General features: G+C 42.7%; 1 pseudogene; it reads right to left on the bottom strand.

The window, feature by feature from the left end:
* Positions 1–354: 354 nt before the first annotated feature.
* LOC150068148 (putative gustatory receptor PTE01 pseudogene) lies at positions 355–1084 on the bottom strand (annotated as a pseudogene).
* Between the last annotated feature and the right edge of the window lie 8638 nt (positions 1085–9722).

Raw genomic sequence — 9722 nt, forward strand, 5'->3', positions numbered from 1 at the left:
TAATGGTCATTTCTATCTGTTTGCACAAATTGTCCACCACTCTCAGCCTAAAACTTTATACCTATTAGAAAATTGTTCAAATCTCCCTCTCCAACATTGCGAACCAACATCCTTCTCTAAATAAAGAAGAGGAAAGAGCCAAAGCTGAAAGGCAAAAATTCAGGGATGAAAAGTGAGCATCACTAGAAAAATAGGTGTTGGTTTTCTAACTTTTCCAATTAATTTCCTACCTGGAAGCTGCAGGAGCAAACACAGAGAATGCCCGGGTGTGGAATCTCTCCAGGGCTCTGCTAATGTCCCTGTTCCTCAGGCTGTAGATGAAGGGGTTCAGCAGGGGAGTGACCACAGCATACATCACTGAGGCCACCACATGGTTTCCGGGGGATGTTGACAGAGCTGAACCAAAGTACTCCCCTAGTCCTGTGCCATAAAACAAGCTCACGATGGACAGGTGAGAGCCACAGGTGGAGAAGGCTTTGTACTTCCCCCCTGCAGAAGGGATTTTCAAAATGGAGGACAGAATTTGACAGTAGGAGAAGAGAATGCCTGAGGCAGGGAGAACTCCAAGCAGGATGCCAATAACACACATGACTATCTCATTGCTGAAGCTGTCGGTACAGGCCAGGTGAAGCAGCTGGGAAGGGTGGCAGAAGAAATTAGCAATGTCCACAGTCCTGAAGCAGGTAAGCTGTAAGACAATCAGATTGTGTAGCAGGGATTCCAAAAGACCAAGTGTGAAAGACACCCAAAGTAAGGAGACACAGAGACGAGGGTTCATGATGCATGAATAATGCAGGGGGTGACAGATGGCCACAAAGCGGTCATAGGCCATAGCAGTCAGAAGCATAGAATCTGTACATGCAAAAGTGATGAAAAGAGACATCTGGGTGAGGCAGCCCCCATAGGAGATGGCTCTGCTGTGACTCTGGAGGTTCATCAGCAACTTAGGGACGGTGGTGGAGGTGAAGCCGATGTCAATCAAGGACAGGTTGGAGAGGAAAAAGTACATGGGGATGTGGAGGTGGGGGTCAGAGGTGACGGCCAGGATGATGAGCAGATTTCCAACCACGGTGAACAGGTACATGGACAGGAAGAGTGCAAAGAGGACACGCTGGAGTTCAGGATCCTCTGAGAGCCCCAGGAGGAAGAATTCTGTGGCAGTGGTTACATTTTTTGTGTGAGTATGTCTCCAAACACTTAAAAAGAAAAACCAATAAAATACACTGAAATACAAAAAGAAATAAAATACCCCTGGCTCTTTATGCTTTGAATGGGAATAGTGACATGCGAATAATTTACACTTATTACTCCTATCTTTTTCTTAATTGGAGCAAAACCAGTTTACATGAAAGTCACTAATGGTTTTCCTGCTCTCCTTCTTGTAATCATACATCAGATATATGAAGACAACTTAAGTATAAAACAGATCTTAAGTCACTTTAAAAAGGGAATGGAATATCCTTTCAATATTACAATAGTTGAACTGGACTGGCATTAACTAATACTGAGATTAAATGGACAGTTTAGAATGAAAACAGTTTGCCTCTTACCGTGTGTATGTGTGTGTGTGTGTGTGTGTGTGTGTGTGTGTATGTGTGTGTGTGTGTGTGTGCGTGTGTTTGTGCCCTGGTGATTGGACCACTTCATGGTTTTCCTGAAACGCCTTCCTACAAAAGGAGATGCATTCAGTGGTCATGATGTGAAGTACCTACAGTTTATCATTCCAGCACTTTGGAAGCAGAAGCAGGAGGAACACAAGTCTAAGGCCAGCCTAGGCTACATGGTAAGGTCTTGTCAAAAGAAACACACACACACACACACACACACACACACACACACACTTCTTGGGTTTGGAAATATAGCTCATTAGAAGTATGTGCTCGTCATGGACAAGGCCCAGTGAGAACAACTAAAAGGGCATTTCCATGATATAAATGCTATACATGGCAAAGGGTTTTCCATCAACGTCTCCACTGTGATGAGCAGAACTGAGGCTCTAATGGAAGAAGCCGTTGCTTCTGCTCCAACGTGGCCTCTGCAGTGTCAGTTAAGACATTTGAAGTGAAGATCTCTGAACTGGAGCTGGGCACCAGTGACTCACGATGATAATCCTAGATACTCAGGAGGAGATCTGAGGATTGCAATGGGAAGCCAACCATGAGACTCTTATCTCTAACGAACCTGCACAAAACCAGTTTTGGAGGTGTAGCTCAAGTGGTATAGCACCAGCTTGAGAGAAAACATGACAGGACAGCACCCAGGTCCCAAGCACACACAAAAGAAATATGCATGTATATCTATGTGCATATACACACATATAGTCATGTATGTATCTGTACCTCTGTATATTATGTATTCATGATGGTCTTCCTGAGATATTGCAATCCTACCACCTGAATGATGATAAAGAAAATTTTAAGATTTTCTTTCCACTTTCCTTCCTAACTCTCCTATGCCTCAGAACTTACAGAGTTTCAAAGCTTCTTTGTAGGGTCTGGGCCAACACATCTAGCTCTGAATGATCTCCCATGCCTGCTGTACCTAAAACAATCAAAAACAAATTTACTAAGTAGCTTCTGAATGCAGAGATCCAGCCAAGGAGGAGAAGAACAAATATAGACTAGACTACAACAATCACAGGTTAAAAAGACAGGATAATTAGTAACTGTTTTTTTCTCCTCAGTGGATCAAGGCAAATTGCACATAATTACACAAATCAGTTTGTGCTATCTCAGTCTCTGTGGATTTTCCAGTATTAGAGATGGAAGACGAGTAAAAGAAAAATGGATGTCCAGGGTGGGAGTTTGGCCTAGTGATAAGAGTGCTGTCTAAGATGCATGAAGACCTGAGTTTGATTCCTCGGTAGCACCCACACAGAAAAAACGTCAAAGTGCTGCTGTGGCTCAAATGGTAGAGATTTAACCTTGAGAAAAGTCCAAAGATAGTGCTCAGGCCCTGAGTTCAAGCCCCACAACTGGCAAAAAAGAAAGAAAATGAATAAATGGGTGTCCAAAGTCCAGCATATCTTTCTCTACTAGTCACCAATAAAATGTCTGCCTACACACACACACACACACACACACACGCAGACACACACACGCACACACACACACACACACACACACACACACACACACACACCAAATGTGAAAGGCAAAAAGTTAATCAAACAATAAAGTTATCAGACAGATGTTGTAGCTCACACCTGTAATCTTAGCTAATACTTCTGAGAACTGAGATTTGACATCAGCCTGGATGGCAAAGTCAATGAGACTGTTACCTCCAATGAGCCACTGAAAAGCCAGGAGTGCAGTTGCCTTTGATCAAACAGTAAGGCATAGTACAGCCAGGAGTCAATAAGACTGAGGGAAAATTACATCAAATTAAGGAGCCACAGAGATGAGGGTTCCAGGTGACTTGGTAATGTGGAGTGTGACCAATGGCCACAACCCTGACAAAAGCCATGGCAGTCAGAAGCATATTACCACCACACATAAAAAGGATGAACAGAGACCTTGGTGTGAGGCAGCCCCCATAGGAGATGGTTCTGCTGTGACTCTGGAGGTCCGCCAGCAACTTGGTAGTGGAGGTGAAGCAGATGTCATGCAAGGAGAGGATGAACAGGAAGAAATACATGGGGATGTGGAGGTGGAGATCAGAGATGTCAGCCAGGATGATGAGCAGATTTTCTGAGCACAGTGATCAGGTACATGGACAGGAAGAGCCTAACCATGAAGGGCTGTAGTTCAGGGTCATCTTAGAATCTCAGGAGATGGAACTGTGTGACGGTTTTGAGACTGCCAGCTTCTCTGCTGCTTGGGCAACTGTTGAAAAAAAACTCTTGAGAAAAAAATTAAACAGACAACAAAGGCTATGTGCCTACTGAGTTGGAATATTTGTAAGCTGTATTTACCACCAGAGGCCAAAGCTTCTGAAATCATTCTCCATGGGTTATTTCCTGAACCTCTAGAATTTTCTTTTGGTTGCTTGGCTCTTGAAGCCCTTCTATTTGCTTCTACTTTAAAGATACACAACACTAGAAAGAAACAGGCATAGAAATTACCATGTCCATGGCAACACTGCAATGCAATTTACTCTTTGAAAATAGAGACTAAAAAGCTGGTTGTTGGTGGCTCACATCTGTACTACTAGCTACTCAGGAGACTATGATATGGAGATCAGAGTTTGAAGTCAGCCAGACAGGACATTCTGTGAGACTCTTTCCTCCAACTAAAGGCACAAAAACATAAGAGGAGCTGGGGCTCAAGCAGCAGAACAGCAATCTTGAGCAAACAAAGCAGAGCCTAAGATTAAGTCCAAGAACTTGCACACACACACACACATACACACATACACACACATGCATGCACACACAAATTCATGGCCATAGTTCTTTTCTTTTTTATTGTAAAGGTGATGTACAGAGGGGTGAAGGTTATGTAACTCAGGAATTGAGTGCATTTCTTCTTGAGCAGTATCATCTCCTCCCTCATTTTCTCCCAGTCTTTTCCCTCCTGGAATCGAGTCCTCTCAAATTGTATAGTTCATTTTCAATAATTTCCATACTGAATTTCACTGCTGAATTGGTTCATGTTTTCTTCATAGACACAGTTCTGTCCCATAAAATATTTCATGGGGAATGTATAGAAATATTTTATACAACAGATGCAATATCTTCAGAATTGATGCCTGTTCTTTGTTAAGTATTGCCCCTACTGTCTGGCAAATATGATGTAACCCTTCTATTAATTACAATAAAAAGATATTAAAAAAGAATTGATGTCTGTACTATTGTTTTCTGTTTTTTATAAGTTGGAGTTTTCATTATTTATTGAAACTGGAATAAACAAAATAAAATGTGCTCAGAATGGTTAATTCATCAGGGAACTCTAAAGTTGAATAAAGCTGTGTGCTGGTGGCTTATGCCTCTCATCCTAGCTACTCAGGAGGCTGAGATCTGAGGATTATGGTTCAAAGCCAACTCATCAGGAAGGATCAAGCGACTCTTGTTTTCAATGAACTCCCAGAAAACCTGAAGTTGCCTCATGTCTCAAAGTGGGAGAGATTTAGTCTTGAGCAATAAATCCCAAGGACAGCACCCAGACCCTGAATTCAAGTCCCATGATGATCAAAATAAAAAGTTAGTAATTTATTAAATTAAAAACAAAAAACCCACAAACTGTTGAAGAGGAGACAAAGAGAATATCCACAATAGTTTTCAGACACTGCATGTATTCAGGCAAAGATTTCTCTCTCTCTCTCTCTCTCTCTCTCTCTCTCTCTCTCTCTCTCTCTCTCTCTCTCTCTGTCTCTGTCTGTCTCTGTCTGTCTCTGTCTGTCTCTGTCTCTCTCTCTGTCTCTCTGTTTGTTCCTGTCTTTCTTGGCTTATGCTTACTTGCTTTACCACTTAAGTCACAGGACCATTTCTAGCTTTCCTATGTATGTGGTTGCCAGGAATCAAAACCGTGTTTGGGCTTTCTAGGCAAGCACTCTACCAGTAGGGCCCCTGAGGGGAGCTTAGTTGTGGAGATAACAGGCCCCTGTACTTTTGCCCAATTTGACTGGAACTTTGGTTTTCAGATCCTTATAGAATCTGTCCTGGCTGTCCATCCCCTTCTGACAGCTCCGTCTGTAAGCTCCTCCTCTCATGGCAGCCATGCCCTGGTGTCCCAGCTAGGAGTCTCCCAACATGCACCTCTCCTGGCCTTCCAGCCATGCCTTCCCCATAACCCCCCAGGCACCACTTTCTCCTCCTCTTGGCCCCCTGTGTCAAAGACATGCACCAAGCTTCCCTTGCCCCATGATGTGTTGTCCTGGGGCCTGGTTGCTTCTGGTGGGGTAGCAAGCCAGCTGAATAGGTTGGAGGGAGCTCCTTCTGAGCTAGGTTACACAACCTATCTGGCTTGGTTTCCTGGTCCAGTTGGATGTTCTGCAGAATGAAGTAGGGGGAGCTGGGAATGTTTCACACACCACCCACCCACTATCCAGGGCTCTAGGACACAGCAAAGAGAAGCTGGGGTTAGTAGGGTCTCTGCTGAACTGATCATTATTAGCATAGAATAGTTAGTTTGGCACCTCATGCAGAGCGCAATTCGTCTTGGATTTGAAGTTTTCTTCTTTTCATTGCTGTATGGGACAATTGGTCATAGCCTTCAGAAACTTTGAGGCAGGTATTTGATGTGGTAGTGTAATACTCGTTAGTTTTCATTTCTTTTGTTGTTTTCGCTCAAGTTAAAGCTTTATTATAGGCAAAACCCATCAATGTTCCTGTCTTGTAAACATACTGTCCTATCATAAGACTCAGTAACATAGCACCTATAAGGAAGGGTAAGCAGTTTCTGCAGTTTATGATTCTATTTCGATCAATGTCACCCCTCCAATATTGTCGCTGTCCGCTACTGACAACTTCACTCACTCTTCATAATTTTGTAGGATATACATTGGATGCTTGTTTGCATTCTCCCCATCTTCTCCTCTTCATCTACCCCTTGATGCCACTCCAATCCTGTCCAGTCCCCACTTCCTGGTGTTTATTTCTCTGAACATTGATTTTGCCTTTCTATGGAATTACACCATTTGAGATCTTCTGGAATCTAAGATATATCAGTGAATACATTTGTATACAAGATCATACAGCCCAATTTATTTACTAAGGAGTTTGTGAGCTAAATGAAACTTGCACATACAAGGGAAAACATAGATCCTGTATCTCTTTGAGCCTAACTAACTCTCTTTAACATAATTTTTTTCCAGATCTTTCCAAATGATACAATGTTGTCCTCACTAATGGACGACTATGTATATATACCACATTTCCTGGCTCCATTGGCCCACTGAGGGTGCTCTGGGATGATTCCATCCATGTCTGATAATCTACCAACAGCGGAATCCTCACGTCCTTCATATTGTTTTTTTCCTTTTTTTCCAGGCCACTCTCCTCCCATATGGCTGCCCGGTTCCTCATCATAATGGGGAATCTGTGCCACTAAGAATCCTTCTCACATATGTAGGGCCTCTGGTCACTTATTGCTTTATGTTTCTGATCCTCTGGATCATTCCAAGGGTGCAAGTTCAATTCATTTTCCATACTTGTGCTACAGTGAATCCTGGGACTCTGGTACATCATATGGGAACATCAAGGAAATGTTGCATGGGGACTCAGCTGGGTGTTTGCAGGTATTTCGTCCTGGGAAGTTAAGGATATGTTTGTATAAATAATGATCATATAAATAAAATAATTATAAAATAAGTAAAACTCGCAGGGTAGAACAATGATATTCTTGGTGATGTTTTGTGTGGATCAATTGTAGAACAACACAAATATTATAAACGTTACTCTAGTTTGTCCATAATATGTGAGGCTTTGGTAAAGCATATTTTAATGCCAATGAAAATGAAAACGGAATGGTTCCGCCCTTCATCAAATAAGTATAAATGACCAAAGTTTAAATCTACAAATCTTCTTGCTAGACAAAGCAATTTTCAACCTGGCATGCATTTTTTTCTTATGATTCTGTCAGCCCTGTGTGTCAAATGTCCAAAACTTGGCCTGTTAATACACACAGGTGGGTTAATGGTGACCTGTGGGTATTAATCCTCCAAGGCCATATAGAAGTCAAGGATGAGCCTTCCCTCCCCTGTCTCCAGGACACTGGTGCTATATCTTTCTCCTCATCACCACCAGCTCTGCTCCTTCTGTGTCTTCATCTCTCTCCTGAGGACAGAGGCTGCACTTGTGCTGAGCACCAGATCTGGGGTCCTCAGGTCTGTCCACCTGAGTCTTAGCTGAGCAGCTTAAGTAATTGAGTGGGGCAGGATGGGCAGTAAAGGACTTTCAGGAACGTCTTCTCTGCAGCATGAGGACAGGTAGGATGATTTGGGCATCTCAGAGGGTGAGGATACCCATGTAAATCCCTGCAAACATGAGGACTGGAAAGTGTATGTCCTCAGTGAACTTGCAGGTAGGGTTTGAAGGTGAGGGGTACCAGTATATATAATGGAGAATTCTTTACCTTATGTGCTTTTCATTCTCCTTTGTGGCTCACCAAAAGCAGCAGGATATAAATGGTTCAAACCAGTTTCCTTAGTTTTCATTGAGGTTGACTGAAAAGAGGAGGAGGAGTAGGAGGAGTAGGACTAGTAGGAGGAGTAGTAGAAATAGTAGGGAGAGGAGGAGAAGGAAGAGGAGGAGAACGAGAAGGAGGAGAATGAGGAAGCATGTGGTGATGATGAAAATGACAAGAGGATGTTACATCAATGAAACTACTGGCAGATATGCCTTGTGTCCCTCTTGGAGATCTAGTTCTTAGGCCATTCTTTCTCATTTCATATGCTTAACCTTCTGTGGTGTGTGTGTGTGTGTGTGTGTGTGTGTGTGTGTGTGTGTGTGTGTGTGTGAGTGAGTGTGTGTGTGTTTATGTGCAAGTACATATGTAGGTTTGGTGGATTGAACTCAGGGCCTGGGTGCTGTCCCTGAGGTTTTTGCTCAAAGGTACAGCTCCACTTCCTGCTTTTCACTAGTTAATTGAAGACAAGTGTTTCTCAGACATCCCTGCCCCAGAATGGCTTCCACTTGTGAATCTCAGGCCTCAGCCCCCAGAATAGTTAGGATGAGAATTATGAGCCATCTGCCTCTGAAACAATGTATATTTTTAAAGAGCAGGCTGTTTACCTTCCTGTTATTCTAGGATGAGAATTATGAGCCATCTGCCTCTGAAACAATGTATATTTTTAAAGAGCAGGCTATTTACCTTCCTCTTATTCATTTGGTTAAACAACAGATGAGGTGATGAAAGGAGTTATTCCATTAGAATCCTTTCCTACCATACTTTACTTAATTGGTTTGTGAATTGATACATAAGACCCTGTATGTATACATACACCTTGATAATTGAGATCTAATTTCCATGTTTAAGAGAATGTTCAGTGTTCTTTGTTTCTATAAGCCTGACTTATTTCACTCAATATCACATTTCCAGACCTACCCATTTCCCCAAAAATGCCATAATACCAGAAAAGGCAAGTGCAGAGGAACCAGAAGTAGATTTGTGCCTGCTTGATGTCAGAGATGAATAAGAATTGGATGGGATTGTGTTTTTTCATTGGGATAAAAAATATTCACTGCACTAATGGCTGGGAATCTGCTTTGTTCTCCTAACCCAATATTGCTTTAGCGGCTTGACCTACTGCTGGCCCTTCCCCCAGTGGATGGGCCACAAATCCTCCAGCCAAGTTTACTACCCAGAATATCAATCTCTATATGAAAGCCTACTCTCCCACCCTCTCAATGGATAGGCTTAGTAGAGCCTAGGTCTGGGCACTGGCTCCAAATATAGGCCCCTAGACAGAGACATGCATCATAAATATGTAAAACGCTTAGATTCCCCCCTGCTTCCCTGGAACCTGCTCCCCCCACTACACAAGGGTGTGCTGTACTGTCAGGTGATCCTTCTCTAGCCAGCCCAGTTGTTCTTTGCTTTTCAACACAGCTGTGTGTCACATGTAGAAACTTCACATGTAGAAAAAGCCTGAGGAAAAAGGCGTCCCAAAGTGAGAAGATTCTAGAAGTAAGGGAATGCCACCAACATTCATGAGTATGTTGTATTGCATGGGTGGTGCAAAATTCCAACTTGTATGTACTTGACTTTCAAATGTATACAGTTGACAATTTCTGGATATGTGTCATTTTCCTAACATACTTTTTGTTTATGATCAGTTGCCCA

Source organism: Megascapheus bottae, chromosome 1 (assembly GCF_031878675.1).
Source record: "Megascapheus bottae isolate mThoBot1 chromosome 1, mThoBot2.hap1, whole genome shotgun sequence".
Lineage (NCBI taxonomy): Eukaryota > Metazoa > Chordata > Mammalia > Rodentia > Geomyidae > Megascapheus > Megascapheus bottae.